This window comes from Solanum verrucosum, unplaced genomic scaffold (assembly GCF_900185275.1).
Source record: "Solanum verrucosum unplaced genomic scaffold, falcon-dt-bn FXZP01000208.1, whole genome shotgun sequence".
Taxonomy (NCBI): domain Eukaryota; kingdom Viridiplantae; phylum Streptophyta; class Magnoliopsida; order Solanales; family Solanaceae; genus Solanum; species Solanum verrucosum.
The window spans coordinates 3,428,879-3,456,383 of record NW_026020329.1 but is presented as its reverse complement, the minus strand read 5'-3'; the positions used below and the strand labels follow the sequence as shown (position 1 = coordinate 3,456,383).

Below are 27,505 nucleotides of genomic sequence, written 5' to 3'. Positions count from 1 at the left end.
GTCAAACTTGCGACGCGATCGAGGTAACCCTGTAATAAAATCCACATTAATTGCTTCCCACTTCCACAAAGGTATGACTATCTCCTGAACTAGCCCAGCGGGCTTTTGGTGCTCAACCTTCACCTGTTGGCAGTTAGGACACTGTGCAACAAACTCAGCAACGTCCTTCTTCATCTCGTGCCACCAATATATCTCATTAATATCATGGTACATCTTCATCGAACCAGGGTGAATAGTATAACGGGAATGATGTGCCTCTTCTATAATTCGGTGTCGAAGCCCTACAACATTCGGAACACACAATCGACCGCTACTTTTAAGGACTCCATCTCCTGCTATATCAAATGTTAAAGTCTGTTGATTCTGAGCCTTGGCTCTGAGCTTCTCTAAGCTAGGATCCTCTTGTTGCCGTGATTTCACTTCTACAACTAGAGATGATACGGCTGTGTCCTGAATTGTTACCCTACTATCTTCTGCCTCTAATAATCTAACTCCCAAGCTAGCTAACTAATGAAGCTCTCACGCTAGCTCACGCTTCTCAACACCTAAATAGGATAAACTACCCATATATCTTCGACTGAGGGCATCAGCTACCACATTCTCCTTTCCTGGATGATATAAAATATCCATGTCATAGTATTTCATAACTCAAGCCATCGATGTTGTCACAGATTTAACTTCTTTTGTTTAAAGATATATTGAAGGCTTTTATGATCTGTGAAGATGTCAACATGAACGCCATACAAATAGTGTCGCCAGATCTTTAATGCATGCACAAACAGCCAACTCTAAATCATGGGTCGGATAGTTCTTTTCATGCTTTCTCAACTGCCTTGAAGCATATGAGATAACCTCACCATATTGCATTAGAACACATCCTAACCCAACACTAGAAGCATCACAGTACACCGCATAGCCTTCTGAACCCTCTGGCAATGTTAGAATTGGTGTTGATGTCAACTTGTCCTTAAGCTCCTGGAAACTATGCTCGCAAGCCTCAGTCCACTGGAACATAGTTACTTTTTGAGTCAGCTTTGTTAATGGTGCTGAAAGTGAAGAAAACCCCTCTACAAACCTTCTGTAGTACCCAGCTAACCCTAAGAAACTACGAACCTCAGTCGGAGTCATGGGTCTGGGCCAAATCTTTACGGACTCAATCTTTTGTGTATCAACCGCAATGTCTGCATCTAATACAATATGGCCTAGGAAAGCCATAGAGCTCAACCAGAACTCACACTTGGAGAACTTTGCATAAATTTCTTACTCTCGAAGAACCTGAAGGACTGCTCGCAAATGATTTGCATGCTCAGCTTTTAAACGTGAATACACCAAAATATCATCAATAAATACAATCACAAACAAGTCTACATACGGCTTGAATATACTATTCATTAGGTCCATGAACACTATTGGGGCATTAGTTAATCCAAAAGACATTACCAAGAACTCAAAGTGTCCATATCTGGTTCTAAAAGCTGTCTTGGAACGTCTTTCTCCCGAACTCGTATCTGGTGGTATCCTGATCTTAAATCAATCTTTGAGAAACACTCAACACCTTGTAACTGATTAAACAAGTCATCGATCCTCGAAAGGGGATACTTATTCTTTATAGTCGCCTTATTCAGCTGTCGATAATCGATACACATTCTTAGTGAGCCGTCTTTCTTCCTCACGAATAACACTGGTGCACCCCATGGTGAAGCACTAGGCCTGATAAAGCCTTTATCTAGCAAGCCTTTCAGCTGATCCTTCAACTCCTTTAGCTCAGCAGGAGCCATTCTATAAGGAGGGATAGATATGGGTGGCGTACCCGCTAGCATATCGATAGCAAAATCAATTTCTCGTTCTAGAGGGATACCAGGGAGCTCATCTGGAAATACATCTAGAAACTCATTAACTACCAGAATAGACTGAAGAGTCGGTGGTTCTGCATCTATATCATGAACGTGAACAAGATGATAAATACAAGCCCTAGTAATCATCCACCTTGCCTTAAGATAGGAAATAAACCTACCTTTCGGCGTTGCTGTATCGCTTTTCCATTCCTGAACTACCTCTCATGGAAAATGGAATCTAACAATGTTTGTCCGGCACTCAACATTAGCATAACAAGACGCTAACCAGTCCATACCCATAATAATGTCGAAATCTACCATCTCTAACTCTACAAGATCGACAGAGGTCTAACGGTCGATAATTTCTACCGTGCAACCTCGATAAACTCTCCTGGCAACAATAGACTCACCAACTAGTGTAGATACAATAAAGGGTCGATCTAATGACTCTGGTACTATACATTACTTCCCCGCAATAAATGGTGTAACATAAGACAAAGTAGATCCAGGATCTATCAAAGCATAAACACAATGGGAGCAAACAATCAATGTACCTGTCACAACATCTGGTGATGACTCTGAGTCCTATTGGCCGGCTAGTGAATATGTACGGTTTTGTCCACTACCAGAACTAGATGCTCCCTCTCTGCCTCCGCCTCTACCTCTACGTGCTGAAGTTTGGGGTCCACGCCCTGTAGACTGTGCTGATGAGAAGGAACCTACTACTGACGTGGTCGACTGTCCTATACCACCCTGACCTATGGTTGGGCAGTTTCTCCACCCATGACCCTCTTGTCCACAAGAATAACAACCTGTGGAACCCTGTCTGCACCTCCCGAAATGCATCCTATCGCAAGTAGCGCAACGCGGAGGGGCTGTCCTAGCCTGGCCTGAACCCCTCTGCTGTTGTGAGCCTGATGCTCATGAACCCTCACCTGGGCTTCTGGGACCACCCTGAAAATCTCCATAAGAACTAGTGGGCCTATCCCTCTTCTGTCTCTATCGACCCTCTCTGTTATATATTGTAGATGTCGACGATCCTCTATGCCTTGTGCAAAGGCCTGAATTCGCGAGATATCCATATTATTATTTAGTGCAGCGGTAGAACAAACATCGATATAGTCTAAGTCAAGCCCTCCCACAAATCTACACATCATGTCATGCATCATATTAACAAATGCTGGTGCATATCTAGCCAATGAATCAAATCTCAGCCCGTACTCTCGGACACTCATGCTACCTTATCGGAGGTTCAAAAACTGGTCCACACGGCCATCCCTAATCTCTCGAGGCAAATAGTGATCTATGAAAGCTTCTGTAAAGTTATCCCAAGTGGGTAGAGATGCATCTTTTCCCCTAGATCTCTCCCAACTTTAGTACCACAATACTTCAACATCACGTAATTGAAATGCTGCTAACTCATTCGATGAGGCATGCATGACTCTGAAGATCCTATGAAGCTGATCAACAAAGTGCTGAGGGTCCTCTCTGCGATCTGTCCCTGTGAACTTTGAAAGATTCAAGGCAAGAAATTCACGAATTCTTGAACTTTCGGGCCTTTCAGAAGGTTCGACAACATCTGACACAACTGGTTGGTGTTGTGCTGCTACTAACTGTGCTAACATATATACTATACTCTTGAAATCCTGATCAGATGGAATATGAGGAACTAGAGGTGGTACTGTTGGTGGAGCCGAAAGTCCTGTAGCCCTTGAAGGCTCCTGAAGCGGTGGAGAAGCTATAGGGGGCTGAGAAGATGTCTCCCCATGGGTCTCACAATGGGCTACCTCCACCTGTGGTACCTTGCCGGTACCCTTGCCTGCAGTTGTATCTAGCCCCTGGCTAGCTATGGTCTGTCCAATGTCAGCCATCTCTATCTGCTTACAAGTATCAATTATAAGCAAGAAACCTCAACCCTTAAGACACCGCTCTATAACACGAGGTGAGCAAAAGAAGGATAGTCATTCTAACATGCCCGGTAGCTTCTTTCTTATTGAATGTGGTGCACAACACATTTATAAACAAGACTCTACTAGACACGACTTGCAGACTCCCTAGGATACGATGTTGCTCTGATACCAAGTTTGTCACGCCCAAAACTCGAGGGGTGTAATTGGCTCTTAATGCCAGAACTCAGGCCCGAACCGACCCTGCTGAACAATTTGCTACTAGCTCATGGCAGCCATACGCAATCAAGAAAAACAAACAAGTATATCTCGGCTTAAAATTAGGCCCTCGACCGGCAAGGCCCCTGTCAACAGATCTACAAAAGAAACAGCTACTCCCAAGAGTTCATATAAAGAAATAGCCAACTAGCACATAAGTCCTGATTGGGCTGTCGACGCCACCATGATCTCTATAGCGAAACTGAAAGCAGGTATATATCAATACAATACATCAAACAGCTAACAAACAGCATCAAACCAACAAACTAGGCCAGCATGGCCATAATGTAGTTGTACACCTAACATACTAGTCTGCAAGCCACTAAGAGTAGTAAAGATAGGCGGGACAGGGCCCCAACCTACCCATAAAGATATATACAACAAAAGGTAACAAACCTCCCAACTTTGGCAGCTGATGAGTCCACAAATTGAACTCATTTAGGGCTTTATTTTAATAGAAATAGTTTCCTTGAATGCTTGTTTTATCTCAATGCCTGATTAAAATGCTTAAGTTTCAGATAATTGAAGTTTTAGTGGAAGCATGGACACTTAGGCGCAAAATGGAGTAAAAAGGGCTGAAAAGAACAAGAAATGAAAGTATGCGGATTGCTGAGTCTAACTTGGCATGTCACCGAAATGACATGTACCGCCCTTTGTTCCAGTACGCGAAGCCTTGAAGGAAGTGGATCAAAAGGCGATGAAATGAGTAGTTGGCGAGTCGCAGATTAGTTCCGCGAAGCAATACGGTACCGCCCAATGATCCAGAATACGAGGATGCTGAAGGCAAGACACTGAAAGCGATGAGTTGACCAAAGGGTAGATCGCTGAGTTCATCGGCAATCCCGACTAACATCACCGAACAATCCTCCGCAGCACAATCTGTGAAAACTATAAATACTCGTTGAGAGTTTTAATTAAGAAAAGGGTTTTCACTTTAGAACATATTTTTAATATTTTAGCTTATATTTTTAATCTCTCTTGTTTGAGAGAGGGTTTTGTGGAGACTTGAAGAAAGAAGTTCATATTCACCAATTTGGAAATGGGTCTTCTTTATTCTTCTTCATTAGCTTAAATCAAGGTTTAATTCTTATACCCAGTTGATTTCATTATCATGTTAGGTATAATTTCTTATTTCTTGATGTGTGGCTAAAAACCCCATTCTTGGGGTGTGATTTAGCAAATATGGGTTGATATTCTTGTTGGGATTTGCTTGCTGATAGGTTAGATGTAGTTTAATGGTGATTTCACCTAGTGGTTGTGGTTTAATCTAAAGGGTTTGTAGTTACAAATACAAAACCACCCATGTGTTTTATGCTTGCCCGAGAGGGAGGTCGTGAAACCAAGACCACTAGACTGATGGCCTAAAGAGTGAGTCGACATGAGGTTCAACCCGAGAGGGTGAGCCCTAGTCCCATATCCTAACACTCAGCTCGAGAGAGTGAGTGGGGTAAGGCGTAGGCTGGTCTTCATGCGGTAAATAGGTGTCCTAAAGGAATGCATTTGAAACGGGGTAAGTTGCCCGAGAGGGAACTTATTTCCATTTAAAGCTTAGCCTATTCACTATTATCTTACAAATTTCCTATCGAAAGCATGTATCCAACGATTTATCTCAACTTGTATTGCGGTCACATCCCAAGAACATTTCCCCATACTTGATTTTCTTGTTTATTTTGCTATTTTACTAGACTTGCTTCAAAACCCCCAAGTGATATTTGGCACTTTTGTGTCACTCTTGATTTACAATGTCTTTAATCGAAAATGTCTTTAACTACGACTAATTTGAATGAAAGTCTAATTAACTATTGATTCTCAAAATTGCTTTCTTGGGACACGACCCTAACCCTTGGTTGAGTTACTTTATTATCGATGATCGTAGACACTCAAATCGTAGGTTAGTGTCGTTGGTCACGATAAGCATCAAAATGGCACCGCTGTCGGGGAGTGGTGTTATTTGAGAATTTGTAGTCTACTAGAAATTATGTTCTATTTAGTGTAGTTTACTAACTTAATTTTTAGTTGTGTTTTGGTGATTCTGTAAACATTGCAGAAAGCATGAGTGTCAGCGATAGTAATGGAAGCCAAGTGGGCCATTAGGATGACATCGATAATATCCATGATGTCCAAGAACCCAATCTCAATGATCTACATCTCATGGGTGGTGTTGGAGCTATTCGTCTACCTCCAGCAGAGGGAAATGCAGTATTCCACATAACTAGCACCATGTTGCAACTTTTGCAACTAAAAGGGCTTTTTAGCGGATTAGCTTATGAGGACCCACATAAGCATCTTCGAAACTTCGTCAATGTGTGTGGACCATTCTCGTTCAAGAACATCTCTCAAAAATCAGTTCGATTAAGGCTATTTCCTTTCTCATTGATGGGTGGGGCGTGCAAGTGGTTAGCCGAGTTGCCATGTAACTCAATCACTTCGTGGGAGGAGTTGGTGAATGCATTCAATGTGAGATTTTTCCCTTCCTCAAAGATGATGACTATCTGGGATAGCATCCAAAACTTCAAGCATCTGAATGGAGAGACTCTGTATGAAACTTGGCTCCGATTTAAAAAAACGGGTGCAACAATGCCCAATCCATGGCCTTCCTAACAATGTGCTCCTTCAATATTTCTACCGGAGTCTAGACTCAGTAAACAAGGGTGTCGCTGACCAATTCTCACCCGGAGGCCTAATCCAACAACCATATGCAGTAGCAGCCCAACTTTTGGATGGCATGACAACCATTAACAGAGCATGGTATACTCGCGAGGACCAAGTCTCCCATGTCACCATCTAACTATCTAAGGAGCAGATTGAAAAGGACCATGAAAGAGACCAAAACATGGCTAAGATCATAACACAACTTGATATTTTATCCAAAAATGTCATAGTGGTTGGTGCCCATGGTGTCAACGCTGTGGGGATTGGGGGTGTGAACCCTGAGGAAATGAAGTTTGAAGCCATGTATGACGAAGAGGTGAATTTTCTAGCTAACCAATGCGGGGCCTATCGTTCAAACTACCCAAGGCAGGGTGGTAATTAAGGTTGGGCTAGAGACGAAGGATGGAAAGATCGAGACCGTGAATGGAGGGACCGGAATCCAAATTGGAAGGATGGCGAAAAAGACAGATATGTGCCGCCTCACGAGCGACAAAAACCCAAGGATTCGAAAGGTGGTAGATCTGAGGATATGCTCTCACGTATCCTAAACAAAGTTGAAGGGTCAGAAAAAATGCTAAAAGGCATGAAAGAAGATGTGTCTACCCTCACTCAGACTGTCACCTCTCATTCAGTTTCAATCAAGCAGTTAGAGACCCAAATGGGTCATATATCATCTCATCTCAACCCAAGACAGCATGGGGGTTTGCCTAGTGATACTACGGCTAACCCCAAGAGTGAGGTTTGAAGGTTGACTTGCGTCGTGCCATGATGTTAACTAAGGCGTTGTTTGAGAGGCAACCCATAACCCTTTATTGCTTTGTTTTGCTTTAAGAAAATAATGGTGTGTTGTTTGTATAGGTTGAAATAAGGGAGGTGATTGAAATAGGATATGGAGGCAAGCAACAGGTTCAGTTGGTGGATCGCTGAAAAGATTGGCGAACACGATTCTGTCCGCTGGCTAACACAAGGCAATTGTCAGCCTAAACCCTGTACAACTCGGCGGTCTAGAGAAGCTAGTGGTGCATCACCAACCATGTCGGCGATTGCGATGTAGACCGCCGTTGAAATCTTCATAGGAGCTGCAGATTCTGTGACATTTGGCGAACTATCTAGACACTTGGCGCTTTGCTGAATGATTGAGCGAACCTGACTCACATCGCTGAACGGGCAGGAACTGGATGCTTTTTGCAATCCACATGTTTAAAAGTCCTATTTCACTCACTTTCTCTTATTTCTTCGTCCTACCAAACTCACACCTGCACTCTAGTTTTATATTTCTTGCACTTTTGGAATATTGTGGTTCATTGATTTGTGCGTGGATTTGGATTGCATTGTTGCCTAGCACTTCATTAGCATCTATTCAACATCAAAGGTTGGTAGTCTGAACCTCGCGCTTAAAAATATTAAAATTGTACTCATTTGCATAATGATGAAAGTGTTAAAACTTTGTTAAGTCTCTGAGTTACTTGGATTACATATATTTTCGATTATAATTTAGTACCTAGTGCATTATTCGGAGAGTTCCCACTTAGCTATGCTTTCAATTGAATTGTTACATGGTGGGAATAGAAGTTTCTATGTGTCTTCGTTGAAATTGAGTTATATGCGCGTAAGCTACATTATCTAGGGTTGCTAGGTGAGATTCGAAAGGCTGGGTTGATAATGGACACGTTGAGCTGATAGGCGAGGTGAACAAATTATGCCGAACTGCTCAGCGGTTTGCCTAACAACCCTATTTTGCTCTTAACTGCATGTTTTATGTACTGATTGACCCTGTGACTCTCGGTGGTCAGTTTGGTTCGCATAATACACTCGGCGACTCGCCGAAAGAGCCCTTGTATCATTTATACATCAATTTCAATAATTAGCCTAACAGCTTAGTTGAGAAATTCCACACTCAGAAACACCATTTGTGCTCCTATTTGAATTACTATTTAACTTATCCTTGAAGTTTTTGCATAAATGGCTAGACCAAAAGTCGCAGGGAGAGATGATCCACCCAGGTACATAAGATCACGAGAATTTAGAAACGATGAAAAGAGAGCAGAGCTAGCCAGACAAAGGAAGTACACCAAGGAAGCTAGGGAAAATAGACGAATTCCTTTCGATCGTAAAGTACGCCATTATGATCGAAGTTTAGTTAATGCAATACATGCCTTCAGAGCAACTCAAGAGATAGATCAGATGATTGCAGGAAATCTTGCTGCAAAGGCTAAGACAAAAGCAAACAATGGAGTCCAAAATAACAATGCTTTGGGGACCATTGTTTTGCTTCAGGAAGATGCATCGGGCACTGATGCCCTAGCAGATAGAGAGACTGCGTAGACAGGACCTTTCTCTACCCTTCTCTCTAAATTACTAGCATCTACTTTTGGATACTTATTATTCGCATTTGAGGACAACTATTTTTATTTGTGGTGGGGTGAGGCCCACACCTTTTGTGTTGACATTCATGTTTTGTTCTGAATATATTTGGGTTGTTCTGTTTTAAATTGTTTTTACACTATTTTTTGTGGATGTTTGATCTCATGGCTCCCTTTTTCTTTTAATTGAAAATTGAAAACGATTTTGACCCTTTCAAAAAAATTTGAATTTTTTTCGCATTTTTGCCACCCCTCGTGAGTTAAATGTGGCTGTTCTTTTGCAAAAATTAGAGTCTCAGTTTTGATCAATACCGATGACTTGAACAGTTCTCTCAATTGAATGAACATGAATGTACAGCTACGATGAGGCCAAATGAAGTTACATAGACAATATGTGAACTCTTTGCATCTCGTTGTGATTAGCCATGTATCAAATTGATTCTCTTGTAATGACCGTTGCACACTAGTGAACGTGTGTAGTCTTGTTTGACAGAAGTATCGATGCCTTCCTTGTGTGTTTAACTTACTTTGAACCATGCATGAATAAACCTAGAATTTGCCTAGTTAGTTTGATTGATTTAGAAAGGTGTCCTCTTGAGATGATCTTAGGCAACTTTAAAGAGTGTGAGCCAAATTTAACATATACCTCTTTTGTGGCCTACCCATGAGCGTGTGAAACTCTTTTGAACACCCCTTGGACATCACCTTTCTTTGGAAGAACCTTGATGTACCCTAGACCTTACTGGACCCACTACCTATAATCCTCTTAATTTGTGGTTTAGTGAATAGCCAACTTAGGCCAAAAGTTTAAGTTGGGGGTGTGGTGAAAAAGGAAAAAGCGAAGTCAATGAGTGTTATAAGAAGTCTCCCTTAACCCATGGTGCTGCGGAACAATGGAACCCTCCATATAAAAAAAAAGAAAAAGAAAAAAGAATGAAAAAGAAAATTTGTGGAATATAGTACAAAAAAAATTGGGGTTCTAAGCAATTCATGGAGAATGAATAAAAGGATGACTTCGAAGCACTAGAAAAAGAAGTGATAAAAGAAAAGAAGGGAATGCCTTGAGAATACCACATCTCACGAGGAAAAAGTCACTGAGACTAAAATTACCATACCTTTGCACTCAGCCCCATTACAAGCCTTAGAAAGACCTTTTTAATCTTGAGTAAGCCGAATCGAAAGTCAATTGGAAAATAAGGGCAAACCTATGGGTGAAAAACATGCATTGTGTTCCTCATTTTGAGTGTGAGCGTTGTATCTGATTCCTGATCTTAAATTGACTAATATATGTGTGTGAATACGAAATCATTCTTTATGTGAAGCCATTTAGATACTTTTTGTTGAGCTTGAACTTGCACAAGTAGCAAGTATTGCGAGCATGAGAATCTTTGATAATGGTGTGTCACATCTTGAATCTTTGAGTACACATTTGACCTATGCATAAGTAATTGGGGCCTTGTTGTGTGTGTTCATGAGTTAGTCTTGAGTAGCACTATTTGAGACATCCTATTTGAACTGATGATCTTGAGTTTGCTTGAGGACAAGCAAAAGCTTAAGTTGGGGGTGTTGATAAGTCCACAAATTGGACCCATTTAGGGCTTTATTTTAATAGAAATAGTGTCCTTGAATGCTTGTCTTATCTCAATGCCTGATTAAAATGCTTAAGTTTCAGGTATTTGAAGTTTTAGTGGAAGCATGGACACTTAGGCGCAAAATGGAGAAAAAAGGGCTGAAAAGAACAAGAAATGAAATCATGCAGATCGCCGTGTCTAACTTGGCAAGTCATCGAAATGACATGTACCGCCCTTTGTCCAGTATGCGAAGCCTTGAAGAAAGTGGATCAAAAGGCGATGAAAGGAGCAGTTGGCGAGTCGCCGATTAGTTCCACGAAGCAGTACGGTATCGCCTAATGATCCAGAATGCGAGGATGCTGAAGGCAAGACACTGTAGGCGATGAGCTGACCAAAGGGCAGATCGCCGAGTTCATCAGCGATCCCGACTAACATCGCCGAACAATCCTCCGCATCACAATCTGTGAAAACTATAAATACTCGTTGAGAGTTGTAATTACGAAGAGGATTTTCACTTTAGAACATATTTTTAATATTTTAGCTTATATTTGTATTCTCTCAAGTTTGGGAGGGGGTTTTGTGGAGACTTGAAGAAATGAGTTCATCTTCCCCAAATTGGAAGTGGGTTTTCTCTATTCTTCTTCATTAGCTTAAATCAAGGTTTAATTCTTATACCCAGTTGGTTTCATTATCATGTTAGGTATAATTTCTTATTTCTTGATGTGTGGCTAAAAACCCCCATTCTTGGGGTGTGATTTAGCAAATATGGGTTGATATTCTTGTTGGGTTTTGCTTGCTGATAGGTTAGATGTAGTTTAATGGTGATTTCACCTAGTGGTTGTGGTTTAATCTAAAGGGTTTGTAGTTACAAATACAAAACCACCCATGTGTTTTCGGCTTGCCCGAGAGGGAGGTCGTGAAACCAAGACCACTAGACTGATGGCCTAAGGAGTGTGCCAACATGAGGTTCAACCCAAGAGGGTGAGCCCTAGTCCCATATCCTAACACTTAGCTCGAGAGAGTGAGCGGGGTAAGGCGTAGGCTGGTCTTCATGCCGCAAATGGGTGTCTGAGAGGAACGCAATTGAAACGGAGTAAGTTGCCCGAGAAGGAACTTATTTCCATTTAAAGCTTAGCCTAGTCACTATTATCTTGTAAATTTCCTATTGAAAGCATGTACCCAGCGATTTATCTCAACTTGTATTGCGGTCACATCCCAAGAACCTTTCCCCATACTTGATTTTCTTGTTTATTTTGTTGTTTTACTAGACTTGTTTCAAAACCCCCAAGTGATATTTGACACTTTTATGTCACTCTTGATTTACAATGTCTTTAACTACGACTAATTTGAATGAAATTCTAATTAGCTATTGATTCTCAAAGCTTCTCCCTTGGGACACGACCTCAACCTTTTGTTGGGTTACTATATTATCGACGATCGTAGACACTCAAACCGTAGGTTAGTGTCATTGGTCACGATTAGCATCAGCAGCTCCGGAGGAAAGGGGCTAGCCAACCAGATAGAAGTCAATCCTACTGCTGAAGAGGTCTACTGGGTCGTTTGTCGGGTCCTGCATACATGAATGCAGGGCCACCAGGCAATGGGGCATCAGTACAAAATAATGTACAGAGTATGAAAGGCTATAGACTAAATGAGTAAGTATCATAATATACCAAAAGCAATCAGGTAAGGAAATCCAATCTAGATAAGCATGCTAACCCACTACTGAATCTAAAAAAAATACAATAATGATCAAACAACAACCTAACCAAGCCCCCATAAGCTCGGTAGGTACAAACAACATACCACCTACCTAGGCCCCCATAAGCCCAGAAGGTGCCAAATCAATCTACATAACCCTATCGGTAGCCCCTTGTCTTTGTAAGAAGTCACATAGCCCTTTTTGGCAGCGATATGGCCCCGTAGGCAGCACATAGCCCTCTTATGCATCATCATAGCTATATGGGCTGCACGTAGCCCTCTTTTGCATCACATAGCCCTGTAGGCAACACATAGCCCTCTTTGGCGTCAAAATAGCCCAGTAGGCAACATATAACACTCTTTGGCATCGATATAGCCACGTGGGCAACACATAGCCCTCTTAAGCAATAACATAGTCCTATTAGACAATATCATAGCCCCCATAAGCAGTTCATAGCTCAACAACTAACCACAATAACCCCAAGGGCAACAATAAACAATTGAATAAGCTAAAGGTGAGTAATTTAGCTATAAACAATATATATATATATATATATATATATATATATAGTTTCCAAGTCGTTCCTAACTCATGGTTGTTCTTAATAGATTCTGAGTCCCTATGATGAGGGTTTATAACCACTCAATCATGTAACCATTCACAATTACATTTACAAGATCACCAACATTAACTACCCTACTATATCACTCCCAAGTTCTAAGGAAATATGCCGAACGAAGGGAATAGCCTTAACATACCTTTTCCTTTATAATTTATGCTGAAAATACCTCTGTCCGCACCACTACAACACTAAAAAAACAAGGTAAAATCAATCATTAATTAAGGACAAGAATTACTACGACAATCGATAGAATTCCTATCGGAAATTACTATCCAAGACCTAAGGTATCCATAAACTAATAAAAGATGGTTCCTACCTTTCTTTACAGGCCCAGAACACTTAAATAAAATCAAACAAATGAAAAAAACTCTGCTGCCACAGCCTCCACAGAGCTACACCGATCAATTCACCATGAAAACTATACCAAAACGACGAGCTCGCGAAGTAGGGCAATTTTCGATAAGGAGCCAAGAAGAGATTATGAACACACAAGGATGATTTTAGGAGAATTTCTCTGATTTGTGTGGGTTACTTACGAGTTTGAATGAGGAAAAATGAAGAAGATGCTATCTTATAGGCTTCCACCGACTTAGGGGACCCACCTCACGTTCTTGCTTGTGCAGTCTCGCGAAAACGTGAATATCTCTCTATTCTGAAGTCGTATGATCAAACCGTTTGATACGTTGGAAACTAGACTCGTAGACCTTTGATTTATTGGGTCTTGAGCGCCATAACTCTTTATAGATTGGGAGAAAACTTCCGAGATATTTGACCCAAATTTTAGAGAAATCTTTAAAAAGGAACTTACGATAACTTTCGCCAACTTTTATTTTGCGACTTACCTTACTTCAAAACTTGAGATACAACCCTTGAACACTTAAAATATGACATACCACATCATTCTTAATTTATTACTCACCCTCTCTGTCTTTCCACGAAGGTACGAGTTAATGTAGACGTTTCAAAAAGTTGGGGTGTTACATAACTTGAAAGAACAAATCTTGGAACACAAAATGAAGAAAAAGGGAAGAAGTAATAAACACCTGAAGCTTGTCTTCTCACATCATATCTTCATTCTACTGTGATAATTTTTAATGAATAAATGTCTCCAAAACTAATGGGTAAATCTCACAATTCTGCAGATATAGTCAAACATATAAAAAGTCATTTTCAATATATTGATCAAATGGCGCTTACAAAATGTTGATTTAGACACACAAAAAAGAGAAGAAGAGTAGTTTATAAGATAAAGAAGAAAACAAAACCTATAACGATATAGGTCTGGGGAAGATGTATATTGTCGAATATCAGGCCATGTATATTTCTCAAACTTGTTTATAACAATGATATTTCTACTTAGTATTCAAAAACAGACAGTTTAGATGGACTTTCATCAAACACATTGTAGACATATTTTAACAAAAATCAGAACAACAAAAGAATGGAGAAGAACCTGTTCACACATAATGCTACTTAAATAACGGGATATTCTTCCGGCCAACAACTTGAAGCACGTCTCCTCCCCTCATATCTTCAGCATATTCCTTAATCTTCATAGAGGAATCTTCAAGATGAGGGCTATCTACAAGTTTGATAATTTTCAATGAATAAATATCCCCAAAACTAGGAGGAATCTCCTCAATATCACAACATCCCTCCAGTTTTAATTTCTCAAGCGCGGGAAAGGATTTCTCTCCAACCTCCCGCTTGGAAAGAGTCACTCTATGCAACTTCAGACATTTGAGATTCTCAAAGGTGTCTTCCTCCCCCATGTTCCATTCTTCCCCATGGATGATTATACGATAAAGGGTCAACTCTTCAAGGTTGGGAAGTCTCGCTATTATTGATAGTGAATCGGACAACAGAGGGAAGTCATAAAACCACAATTTTTTCAAACTCGACGGGAAGTGAAAATCCCATGGCTGATTTATGGCTGCAGAGACCCACTGTCATTTGTGTTTGAACTTTCAAAAACTACAATGAGTTCTTCTAGTTCAGTTAGGCAATCCAATTTCGAAAACCAGTATTGCTCTGTTGAATAATCCCATAAGTCCATGAGTTCAATTGAAAGAACTTGAAGATTGGGAAGCCTTTTGTAATTATCCTCTGTATCTTTTGAATAGGAAAGCACAAGATGCCCTAATATTCTCAAGTTCTCTAACTTTGTGTCCTCTGCTATCAGTAATAGTATCAAGTTTGATTCTTTGTTATCCACCGACAAGATTTCTAGATTCCAGAGATTTGAGAAAGACAAAGCCAGAGATTTAACTTCTGTCCCAATTCTTAAGTACCTCAAATGATTCAACATGCATATTTCATTCAGCAAAGAATCTTTCACCATGATAAAAGAGGAATCCTGGTACAACAATCTACGAAGCCTAAAGTGTCTTAGGTGAAATGTATCAGAGAGACAATCGTCCAGCTCGTCTCCATATATCCTCAAAGAGTAGAGGTGTTTACCAGAATGCCTTTTCTTATTTGAACCGAACAAGACAAAATTAAGTGCTCCTTATCATCATGAATGGTAATTTGACGAGGCAACAAATCTGATGGAGCACTTGAACTTATCAAATCAAACAACCTTTCCTCTCTTGCTTTTATCAAACAAAAGTCATGCACAAGATCATGAATTTGGCATTTCGTTGCATCACCGATATCATTGGAATAAATTACCAAGTTACTGAAAATTAAATCATCCAATAAAAGATTCACCACTTCTTTCATACTCTTCATTTCAGTCTTTTCTTCAAACACTTCAGCACCCCATATAGATTTCAACTCATAGATTGTCATTGCTCTGTCTTTCGGAAAACTTGCAAAGTAAAGCAAGCATGGCTTGAGGTGATCAGGTAAGTGGTCATAACTAATTTCTATACCTTTCATCACATCCACTTCATTCTTCAAAATAAAGGAATGGAAATTATTTACAACTTCAAGCCACACAGTCTTCTTCTTTTCCCTCCTAGGAATGACTACAACAATAAGATCAGCCACTAAAGGAAGCCCTTTACAAATTTTGTCTATTTCTTTCCCAACATCCAATAGTTCATTAGGGAAACTCTCATTTCCAAATGTCCTTTTCTCTAATAACTACCAACTTTCTTTTGGTCTTAGCAATCGAAGGTTAAGAGGGAGCAGTGTGGAGCTTTCCATGCAAAGCCATTTCCTTTTCTCGAGTTGTCAAAATAATTCTACTTCTTTTCTTAAATTCTGGAAAAGGTCTTGTTAAATCATCCCACATAGTAGTATCCCACACGTCATCTAACACAATAAGATACCTCTTTCCAAATAGTTGTTTCCGTATCTTATCAGCAATATCAATATTCTCACTAAATTTTAAATCCGACTCACTAACTTGATTAAAAATTGTATTCAACAACTTCTTCTCATCATATACTTGGTCGACTGTGCACCATGCACGAAGGTTGAAATGACTAGAAACTAATTTATCATTGTATACTTTGAATGCCAAAGTAGGTTTACCTGAACCTGGCATACCAGTGATCGAAATGACATCTAGATCTGCTGGTCCACTAGTGAGCTTTCTAATTATCCAGTTTGTCTCCTCCTTAAAACCTATAATTATTTTATCAGTTGTCAATGACTTGCTCTCAACTGGTTTCTTGGGAGAGACCTCTGCTCTTGGGAATGTTCTCATGTAAATCAGAGACCTCTTCTTTGATAAGCTTCATCTTCTTTATGGTAACGGGAAGTGAGAAAATAAGATGTATGAGACCATTATCTCGAACAATAATTGAATCTATGACATCTTTTGCCTCATAAGCCATATCTAGAATACTTTCCCAGAGGTCTTTATAGAATCCTTGCTCAACATTCACAAAGAACGATCTTATAAATTCCAGGTCTAGTCTCACCAACTCAATTTCTTCCTTTATCAAAGCAATCGAATAAGCATTGGAATCCAGCAAATCATTCAAATGTATGTGTAGTAGATGCATGAAGAGCGGTCGATCACTCATGGGGAAGCAACATTGAGATGAATCCGGGGCTTTTAGATAAACATGTTTGAGATCTTCCTTAAGGAGTTCAATATTTTCCAGCAACTTTAGGGTTGCACGATTTATCTCGTCAATACTCTATTTATTCCTTAATTTCTCTTCTAAGTCGCGAACAAGAGTTGATACCTCTTTGATAAGTGCCCCAACAAGTGCCAAAAGATCAAATAATTTGTCATGATGAATAAAGTCCTTGGGAATATCAGAAAGAATAAGTAATAGAAACTCAATCATGACATGAATGTTTCGATCCCCTAAAGTGCTAGGGGTAGTAACATTTACCATGTGCTCTTGTAGATGAATAAGATATTCCCGAAGAATGTCCAGAGAGGTTTCCAAGATCTCATTAATGAAGCGTCCAATTTCTGCTGAAGTTGAAGCTTTCAAATTTGTATAACAGATGTGCATAACCTCCAGTTCAGTTGGACCAATCTTCAAGAGTAGATGTGCTATCTTGAAGAGTCGAGAGTCTTTATCATTCTGATCATCCTCATCTTACTCGGAGAGTTGAGCATTTTCATCAGTCTGATCCTCATCTAGCTTGGAGAGTTGAGCATTTTCATCAGTCTGATCATTCTCATCTAGCTCGGAGAGTTGAGAGTCTTCATCAGTCTGATCCTCCCAAAGGAAGTGTCCTACTCTCTCAGCCATCAGTTGAAACAAAGGTAAGACATTCTCAACCATCTCATGTTTAATGCAACCATTCACTATCAGCCCATGGAAATCTCTTATGTTGCCACATACATTCTGAAGAACCTCATATTGAGTCACTCCAGGAAACATCTTTTCAGTACGATGCTTGGATAGATGATAGAGATTCAAGAGGAGGAAGTCCAATTGCTCATCCATCACGGTGGCATCTGATTTAGAACGATGATGAGAGCTGATACAAAGAGTAGTAATAAGTCCAATTTCTTTGAAACTTACTACAATACAATGCATTATCAATTACCAATAATATTCCTCCAAGTATTAATAAGGCCACACTTCCAGAGCCCTCAATCAATTTTGTACTACCCGATATTGTATAAACATATGCCTTTTTCATAATAAAATGAGAGAAATATTTCTTTCTCTTAGTATCGTATGAGTTGTGTCACCGTCCAAAAGGCACATATCTCTATTATTTAGAAGACTGAGAAATTTTATTTATCTTCATAAAAATAAAAATACATAATAAGAAGTACGAAACTTAACAAAAGAAATTTTTAGTGCATAAACTTTAAGTAAGACATTAAAAACACATAACAACATTATTCATTTCTCAGTTCAATTCTCAATCTTCAGTTGCGATCCCCAAAGAAGTCCTCAGCTTCTAGATGAGTAATATCATCGAATCAAAGGCATCATCTTTAAATGCTAAATTTGCCTCAACATTCTCATCATATTTTTGAGAAGATCCTGCTTGAGCATCATCTTTGAGAGTTAAATGTGACTCCACAGGGCATTAGAAGAGGAGACACCACCTTTATTTCCTTTCTTTTTAAAGGAATTTTGATACAACCCGACAAAACACTCAGGTGCCCAACATTCATTTTTCCAGTGACCTTTAAGGCACATAATGATGACAATGATCTCCCTTTTCTTTTGAAGGATTTTTTTGAAAACCCATATTGCTCTTCCTTTTGTTATGACCACCACCTTGACAATTATTATATCGTATTTTGCCCTTGCCACACCTATGCACATTATCATGGCCCCGATCATTTTATCTTATTTTAGATTGGTCGTGTGCTTCTAACCCGTGTGTTTTCGATAATGGAGCACTTCTAGTGGGGCGGGCTTCATGATTTCTCATTAAAAGGTCATTAAGCAACTCAGCCACCAAAAGGCATGAGATCAATTCAGACTATTTTTGAAAACCCTTGTCACGGTATTGCTACGGTAATATCGTATTAAAGGCATGGAAAGTAGTTAGTGTCTTTTCCAACATGTCCTCATCTTTTATAGTTTCCCAACATAATTTCAATTGGGAAGTGATTCTAAATACAACAGAGTTATACTCAATTACAATTTTATAATCTTGAAATTGTAAGTGCATCCACTCATAACGAGCCCTTGGCAATACCGTTGCCTTGAGGTGGTCATACCTCCCTTTCAAACCTATCCACAATTCAAATGGATCTTTTACCATCAAGTATTCAAGCTTCAAGCTTTCATCAAGATGATGACAAAGGAAAATCATAGCCTTTGCTTTATCCTGACTTGATGCCTTATTCCCTTCGATTAAGTTAAATCTCGTCACAATCCATCACGAACTCTTATTACCATTACGTTCAGTCAGCCTTGACTATTACTACAAAGTCAACCTATTCATCAACACGACGCCTCAAACTCAGGTAAACTCAACAAATTCAAAGGACTAACCCAATTTATACGCACTTTCTTACTAAAATACTTCAATTGCCTTCCCCCAAGTATACTCATTGGGACTTTCTTTATCCATAAGCTTGCCATTCCGGTATCAATCCACTGTTTTATGGCTTAAGATAAAATCATCAGTCCTCGTACTACCCTTCTTCTTCTTAACAAACAAGACATAAGCACCCCACAGGGAAGCACTTGGACAGATGAAACCTTTATCAAGAAATTCTTGGATTTGAGCTGTAAGCTCTCTCAATTCTACCAGAGTCATGCGATAAGGAGGAATGAAGATGGGGCAAGTGTCAGTTTCCAAATCAATACAAAAATCTATATCTCTATGCGGAGGCATACCAAGAAAATCAGTAGAAAACACTTATCTAAATTCTGACACCACCGGAATAGACTCAATTGAGGGAGACTCAACCTCAACATCTCGAATATGAGCTAAATAAGTCAAACAACCTTGCCCTACTAGTTTCCTAGCCCGAATGGAGGATATGATCTTAGCTTGTTTAGGCTTGTACACCCCTTCCCACTCTAACTTTTCCCTTCCTGAAATTTCTAAAGTTACCAACTTAGTATTACAATTAAGCGCAGTATAATAGGGGTACAACCAAGTCATGCCTAAGATTATATCAAGTCAATCATATCCAGCATAACCAAATCTAAAAATCCATAAACACAACAGGACAACACGAAATATATGGGTGACTATGACTAACTCTTTCAACTGGGGTAGAAACATGGATGGGGGTATCAAGTATATCACAAATCATATCAAATTCTGAGGCAAAGACACATAAGAATAAGTAGAACCTGGATTAAACAACACATTAGTCATCCGGTCACAAAAAATAATAGTACTTGTGATTACTACATCAGACCCTTAGCTTCGGTCTTGCCCGAAAAGGCATAAAACTGAGCCATGTCATCTTGATGGGCAACTTCCTTGCCTGGCTGCACTGTTCCTCTACCTGCATTACCATTTCCCCGACCTCCACGGCCTTGCTGATTTCCTCCTCGTATGCACAAGTTCTCCATAATTGTAACAGACTTAATAACTTAACCAAGTAAACATCATTGCTATTGGAGCAGTCGTATCCTGACCATCCTTGATAAATAATCAATCCATGAAATCCCAGTATAGCTTCTAACCTCAATTGACATAACTTAATTTCATCATTCGCTAAACAACCCATACATATTGTGACAACAAAACTAACTGCATTTTGCAAAGTAACGGTGTTCATTATCTAGCCGCCTCTTACCAAAACTTCTTGAATGTTGTCACCTATAACTTGAATCTGCAAATCTGACCTTAATCCCTTCACAAGCGATAATAGTAGCTAGCGAGCCCCACAAAACTCATAATTTCAATCACAGAACTAGGTCGGGCCCAATTCCTGACTACTTCAATCTTTTGGGAATCTACCATTACCCCTTCCCTTGAAACTACATGCCCCAAAAAGGCAACCGAAATCAACCAAAACTCACACTTAGAAAATTTTGCATACCACTTTTGTTTCCCAAGAATACCCAGAATAATAAGAAGATGGTCGGCATGCTCTTCCTCACTTTTCGAATAAACCAAAATGTCATCAATAAATATTATAACAAACGAATTAAGAAATGGTTTGAACACACCATTCATCAAACTCACGAAAGTTGCAAGCGTATTTGTCAACCCAAACGACATAATTAGAAACTCATAGTGCCCATAACGGGTCCTAAATGCCATTTTTAGTATATCCTCAGGCCTAATATTTAATTGATGATAGCCAGACCTTAGATCAATCTTAGAGAAAACTGATGCACCCTGCAACTGGTCAAAAGATCATCTATTTGAGGCAGCAGATACTTGTTCCGAATGGTGACCCTATTCAACTGTCGGTAGTCTATACCCATCCTCTATTGCTAGTGATGGTGTTACCACTTGTGTTGCTCTAGTTCAGACCATAGAGTGAAGAAGGAAATATACCAATTGGATTCAAGTCATAGTACGAAAGAGTAGAAAGAAGTGAGTTTTTTCCTAAAGTCCTATAGCCTCTCGAAGAAAAATACGAACGTCTTCGTACCGTTCCGCAAGACTCTACTAGACTCATTTTGGTACAATGAGATCAATGAACCTAGGGCTCTGATACCAACTTTGTCACGACCCAGACCATCGTGATTGACACCCACACTAACACTCTGGTGGGAGAACTATTAATACTAATTAGCTAACCAAAGAACTAAACAACTTAACCTAAAACTATGCATTTAAAGATACGGAAGCAGGTTTAAATGGCCTAAGAAATACGGAGTTCCCATAAACTCCAAAGGTTTAAATAAACTAGTCAAACTAATACGGAAGAACAACCCCTAGAACCTGAAAGTCATTGTACCAAAACTCTAATAACGACAAGTCTAAGAACAAGGGGTACAACCCCAAAACTAAACAACACCTTAAGCAAATAGTCTGAGTCCAAAAAGAGTGGACTTAAACAAGAGAGATCCATGGTAGCCTGAAAGAACTGACTCACCCTTGAATCCGGTCACACTCAATAGTCACCTAGTTGAGGTCTATCATTAGCCGCCTGAAGATGTCTTGTACTCAACAAAGAACAATCAAGTGCAGTATCAGTACACAACCACAGTGTATTGGTAGGATCACGCGGTTATCCCAATAAGTGAAACACATGCAAGTAACCACAACATTATAAAACAGGCATATATCAAACATATACAATATTAGTCATCTTTTCAGGATTAATGTAGCATTCCACGTTCTCAATAATACACATAGGTTATCATTTCAGAGAAACAAACAGTCTTTTAATATCAATATCATTAGATATGAACGTAATCATCACAAGCAGATACACAACACAATTTAATGGTCCTCTCACGGAACCCAATTCAATGGTCCTCTCATGGAACCCATACCCAAATTGTTAGTGTACCGGTATGTGGTACCCAATTCCCATATTTATACCGGAACGTGGTAACTGATCCTATTTTTATGCCGAAACGTGGCAATTGATCCATTCAACAAGCCACAATCACAATCACAATGTACATTCTCATAATCATACAATCAATTCATGATTTCATGGCATACAATTATTCAATCAACCTTATTTACGAGTAGTGTGATCAATAACGCAACATTTGTATACATACATGCATCATAATGTAGTAATTGCAAACATATATCACACCAACATGAAATCACAACCCTCACCTACCTCGAATCCATGCTTGAATCCCTAAGGCACTTGAATCTTCCCTTTCTAGATTCTTCCCACTTGTTCGTGGTAAAAAAATATGCAATTAAGGCAAGGATCAACAAATGAGGCCTAATTATCCAGATTATAATCAATAACATCAATCCTAGGTCAAACCATTGATCCCCATACCCAGATTAGGGATTTTCTTACCATCCAAACAGTTCCAAAACCCTTCCCCAACAATAATTACCCACAAATTTACATTCTACGGATCGAAAAACAGATTTGGGGAGTGAAAACCTTACCTTTAGCCTCAAGAATGGTGGAAAACTGTCAAGAAAGCACCTGGGGTCGCCTCCTAGTTCTCAAAGTCGAAAAGTGCAGAAGAAAACTATTTTGGGGTTTATTTCCGACTTAAATAGCCACTGTCCCGCTACGGCAACCCTCAACCCGCACCAGCGGCCCCGCCCAGGCGGGAATAATCCCGCCATTGCGTCTTGCATGGAACCAGTGAGCAAATTTAAGAATTCCAAACCCCCATTTCACAACACACCTTCATCCCATGACACTTTGAAAATATCCGTTCACGCTAAGGTCAATTTCAAGAGTTCTACTCGCCCAAATTCAATTCGGTAAAGTCGTACGGGTTCCTTAACATCTTAGTTATCTAGTCATGTGATCAAAATCATAATTAGATCTCTCATTTGGTACCGGATTTCCCTAGACCTTACTGACTCCAATTTCATCCAAATTTGGACTAGGTTCAAAAATCTCATGGTACTAGGAAAAAGTTTTCCGGCCCAAAATTTTTCACCGTTGACTTGGCTTTTCTATAACGACGGAAATGGGTCGTTACAATATTGTATTTAATTAATATAATAAATAGATACATTACGCTAGGAATAGATTAAGAGAAACATCCACAATTAAATGGATTGTAACATTTATTTTATTTTCTTAAAAAGGTAAAAATATAGAAAGAGAGAAAAAAAAAAGAAGAAGATAAACTAATAAAAAAAAGAAAAATAAAATAAAATTGTTATCAAATGGTATCTTTAATAAAGGATAATATGAAAAAATTAAAATTAAAATAATAAATGAGAAAAGAATAAAAGAGAAAAAAAAAAGAACAAAAATAATTTATTTTATTTTCTTAAAAAGGTAAAAATATAGAAAGAGAGAAAAAAAATTAAAAAGAAGATAAACGAAGAAAACAAAGAAAAAAATAATAAAATATTACTAAATGGTATCTCTAATAAAGGATAAAATAAAAAAAGAATAAGAATAATAAATGAGAAAAGAATAAAAATAAATCGAAAATAATAAATGAGAATGAACAAACGTAATTAATGATAGGACAAAAATAATAAATGAGAAAAAAAAATTAATAATAGGACAAAAGACTTCAGCTAGGGCGAATTGGGCCTAAATTTAAAACGGCTGGACAAAATTGAGTCTAAATTTAAGGAAAAATTACCAAACTATGCATCATTTTTTACCCTATTTTTTTTAATTATTCCCTATCAATCCAAAAAATTACAAAAATCTCTTTTTCCACAATTCCTCTCACTTTTCCAGATACATCATTGTAACTTCACTCCGTGATTTTTTTCCCTTTTTCACGCCTAAAGTCACTCAATGGTATCACCAATTATCTCCATTACTTTATTTTTGAATTTCAAATATTTTCTCTTTCTGATTTATCAATTGCTAGTTATTGAAGATGTAGTTATTCTTCAACTATTTTTTTTCTTTCCACTTCATCCTGTATCGATTTTTAATTATTTTTTTTAGCTTTTTCATCTAAAAGTTTAGTCGAAGAAGGATGCATCTTCAACTTCAAAATCAATTGTGGAAAAAACACCGAAGGGGGGGGGGGAGGTCGAGTTGTTGGTCGCTTCGATAAGAGCTTTGGGTTGAGATCCATGGGTGACGCCATTGTTGAAAGTGAAAAAAGCTACGGGAGTTGATACAGAGCAAAAGAGAAAGTGTAGAAGGATTTCTTCATCAACTCTTTTGCTCTCAGCAAATCATATTGTTGACTTTTTTCCTGATTTTTTGTTGTTCATCTTTTTCTGATACATATGGGTTTAGTTTTTTAATGTATCTAGTTGTTTTGTTTCTTAAATTAATGTATAATGACTTTGTTTCAACAATATGATACATTACAATTTTATCAACAGTTGTTGGTGTCTCCGGTAAGGGCTTTGGGTCGAGATCCATGGGTGACACCATTGTTGAAAGTGAAAAAAAAAACTACAAGAGTTGATACAGAGCAAAAAACAAAGTGTGGAAGAATTTCTTCATCATTTTTATTTTTTTTTTGCATTTAGCATATCAAATTGTTGATTTTTCTTTTTTGATTTTTTGTTGCTTTCAGCAGATCTTTTAATGTATCTATTTGATTTTTATTCTTAAATTAATGTATAATTCGTTCATTTCACATTTATGATACATTACAATTTTATCATGTACAATACATTATTTTCAAATATTTGTTTTGATACATAACTCTAATTTATTGAAACACAAATTAGTGTGTATCATGTTCATAGTTATGTATTGGATACACGACTATTACAATTTCGTTATTTCTTACTACCAGATACATTCACCCAATCTTATTCAACTAGAAGACTATATATCTGTAGATACTATCAAATATTATCGTTGATACATAAACACTAATGTTTTATAACAAAAGCAGTTTGTATCATATTTATAGCTATGCATATGACACATAACTTTGTTATGTATATAACACAATTATGCATCAAATGTTGTGATGTATCATATGTTGTTAAATATCCGTAACACTGTTTTATAACTAAATTAGTGTATATCATATTCATAGTTTTTTTTTTGTATATGATACATAACTATATAAAATTGTCAAAAAAAATTTGAATTTGTTACGATTTGGGAGAGATTTGAGAGAAGAAAATTGGAAATTTGAATTGTTTGGAGCTGTGATTTGGGAGAGACTGACATCAATTTGATTTGCATGATTTGGGGAACTAACATTTAGTTTTATATTTAATTTCCTCTTTAATCTCAACAAACTAGTTGTATAATGTATCAAATGTGATGTATCAAGAAGAATGTGATGTACCCGGATGACAACAATTTTAGGAAATTTTTGTAAATTTAAAAAAAGTAGGGATAAAATGAAGTTTGCTCCTTACACTATGTGATTCCTAATTTTTTTACTAAATTTAAAGGGGGCTGGAAGGAAATTGAGCCTAAACTAAAGGGGGGGGGGGGGGGGGATAGATTGTAATTTATTGAGAGAATGAGTATTTTCTTTATTTGTTTGGATTGAGCTATGCAATTGTAATTATTTTGTATTTTGTGGCTCATTTATGTAGTTTCCCTATAAACTAACTCAATTTGTTAGACTTAATGGGCTTGTCCTTATAAGGCTAAAGGCCCTAAGGGTGGAAAGAAGCCACCAATGTGGAATTTCCCCCATATTACAACTACATAATAATCCCCATTAATTTGTAATAGACCTCATAATATCATACATATCAAAAAATATCTTATTCAGATTTGAACTTTGCATAAGTGTAATTTGTAAATATCGTAAAGTTTAACGATGATATTAGTATCCTAAGATTTAAACTACTCTTTTGTCAAATCAAAAGTATCACACACATAATATTATTAAGTAGTGAAACAATTCAATATTATGCTTTAGCACATTTATGATCGTGTGCTAATCCAAATTCATTAATATTAACAACGTCAACACCATAAATCTTGTTTAAAGAGGCACCACCTCAATATTAATATAGATGAAACTAAACTTTATGTTGCTATTACTGAAAATATTATTTGCTAATTTCATTAAAAATTAATTCACCCTTTTTTTTTTTAATAGTATGCACTTTGAAGTTTGTCATTATACCCCTTTTATTGTAGGCACTTAACAACTCCTAAACTCATCTTGTCACACTAAACAGTACACCAGAAGCAAAGATTTAAACGAGAAGATTCGTGCTTAAACAAAAAACTTGTAATTCTCTATTGAGCTCGTGTTGTTAGAGTGTATATCAACTCAAAATTGAATTTTTATTACTTGTGTTTGATTTAAGAGTTTTAGCCTCATTCCTTCTAGTTTATTGTACGACATCTCTATTTAATGCTTTTGTAAGTTGATCAACCAAATTGTTAGTCGATCTCATATACATTATAGTTATAGTTTCACAAGTAACTATCTCTCTTATATAAACATGTCTTAAGTTTATATGTATTCATTTAATTCCCAATATATATTTATTGTGAGCTGCACATATAGTAATCACATCATCACAAAATATGAAAATGGTTGACATAGATTGCGACCACAACATTATATCCAGTAATATATTTCTTAGTCATTCTGATTCCTTTCCAATAGTTGCTAATGCAATTAATTCAAATTTCAATGTGAAATGAGAAACACAAGTTTGTTTCTTGAATACCCAACTAATGGAAACCCCCCCCCCCCCCCCAAACCAAGTGGATATCGAATATGAAATAACCTTATTATCATTTATACTTATTATACAACTCACTTAAGAATATCCGTCTACACGATAGAAAAATCCCTATGACAAATTCTTAAATATTTTATTTTCTTTAAATATTCAATTGTACTATAATTATAGCTTTTCAATGAATATCACTTGGATTGTTTGTAAGTCTTTTGCCGATAACAAATGTTATATTAGGTCTAGTCAAGCGCACTGCATACATTAAACTCCCAATTTTTATTATTCAAATATTGTATTCAATTTTATATAACTTTAACTATCTACTTATGCACATTCTAAGTTGAAGGCTATAAATACGAGCTGAAACCAAATTAAAGAGCACATTTATCTATGCCAACTATTTAATTGACATTCTAAATGTTGCAATGAATATTGATATATGGAAAGCAATTCAATCCATGAATGGTGCAGTACGTGAGAATGCACCTGGCCAAGTGTCGATTTATTTATTTTATATTCCATTCGTCC

General features: G+C 37.9%; 1 protein-coding gene and 1 pseudogene across 1 annotated transcript in view; one reads left to right on the top strand and one right to left on the bottom strand.

Moving 5' to 3' along the window:
• The window catches only part of LOC125835990 (uncharacterized), a 154,656-nt gene that overhangs the window by 35,751 nt on the left and 91,400 nt on the right, over nt 1–27,505 (top strand). The gene's annotated exons all lie outside the window — the stretch shown is intronic.
• LOC125836089 (putative late blight resistance protein homolog R1A-3) lies at nt 14,380–20,331 on the bottom strand (annotated as a pseudogene).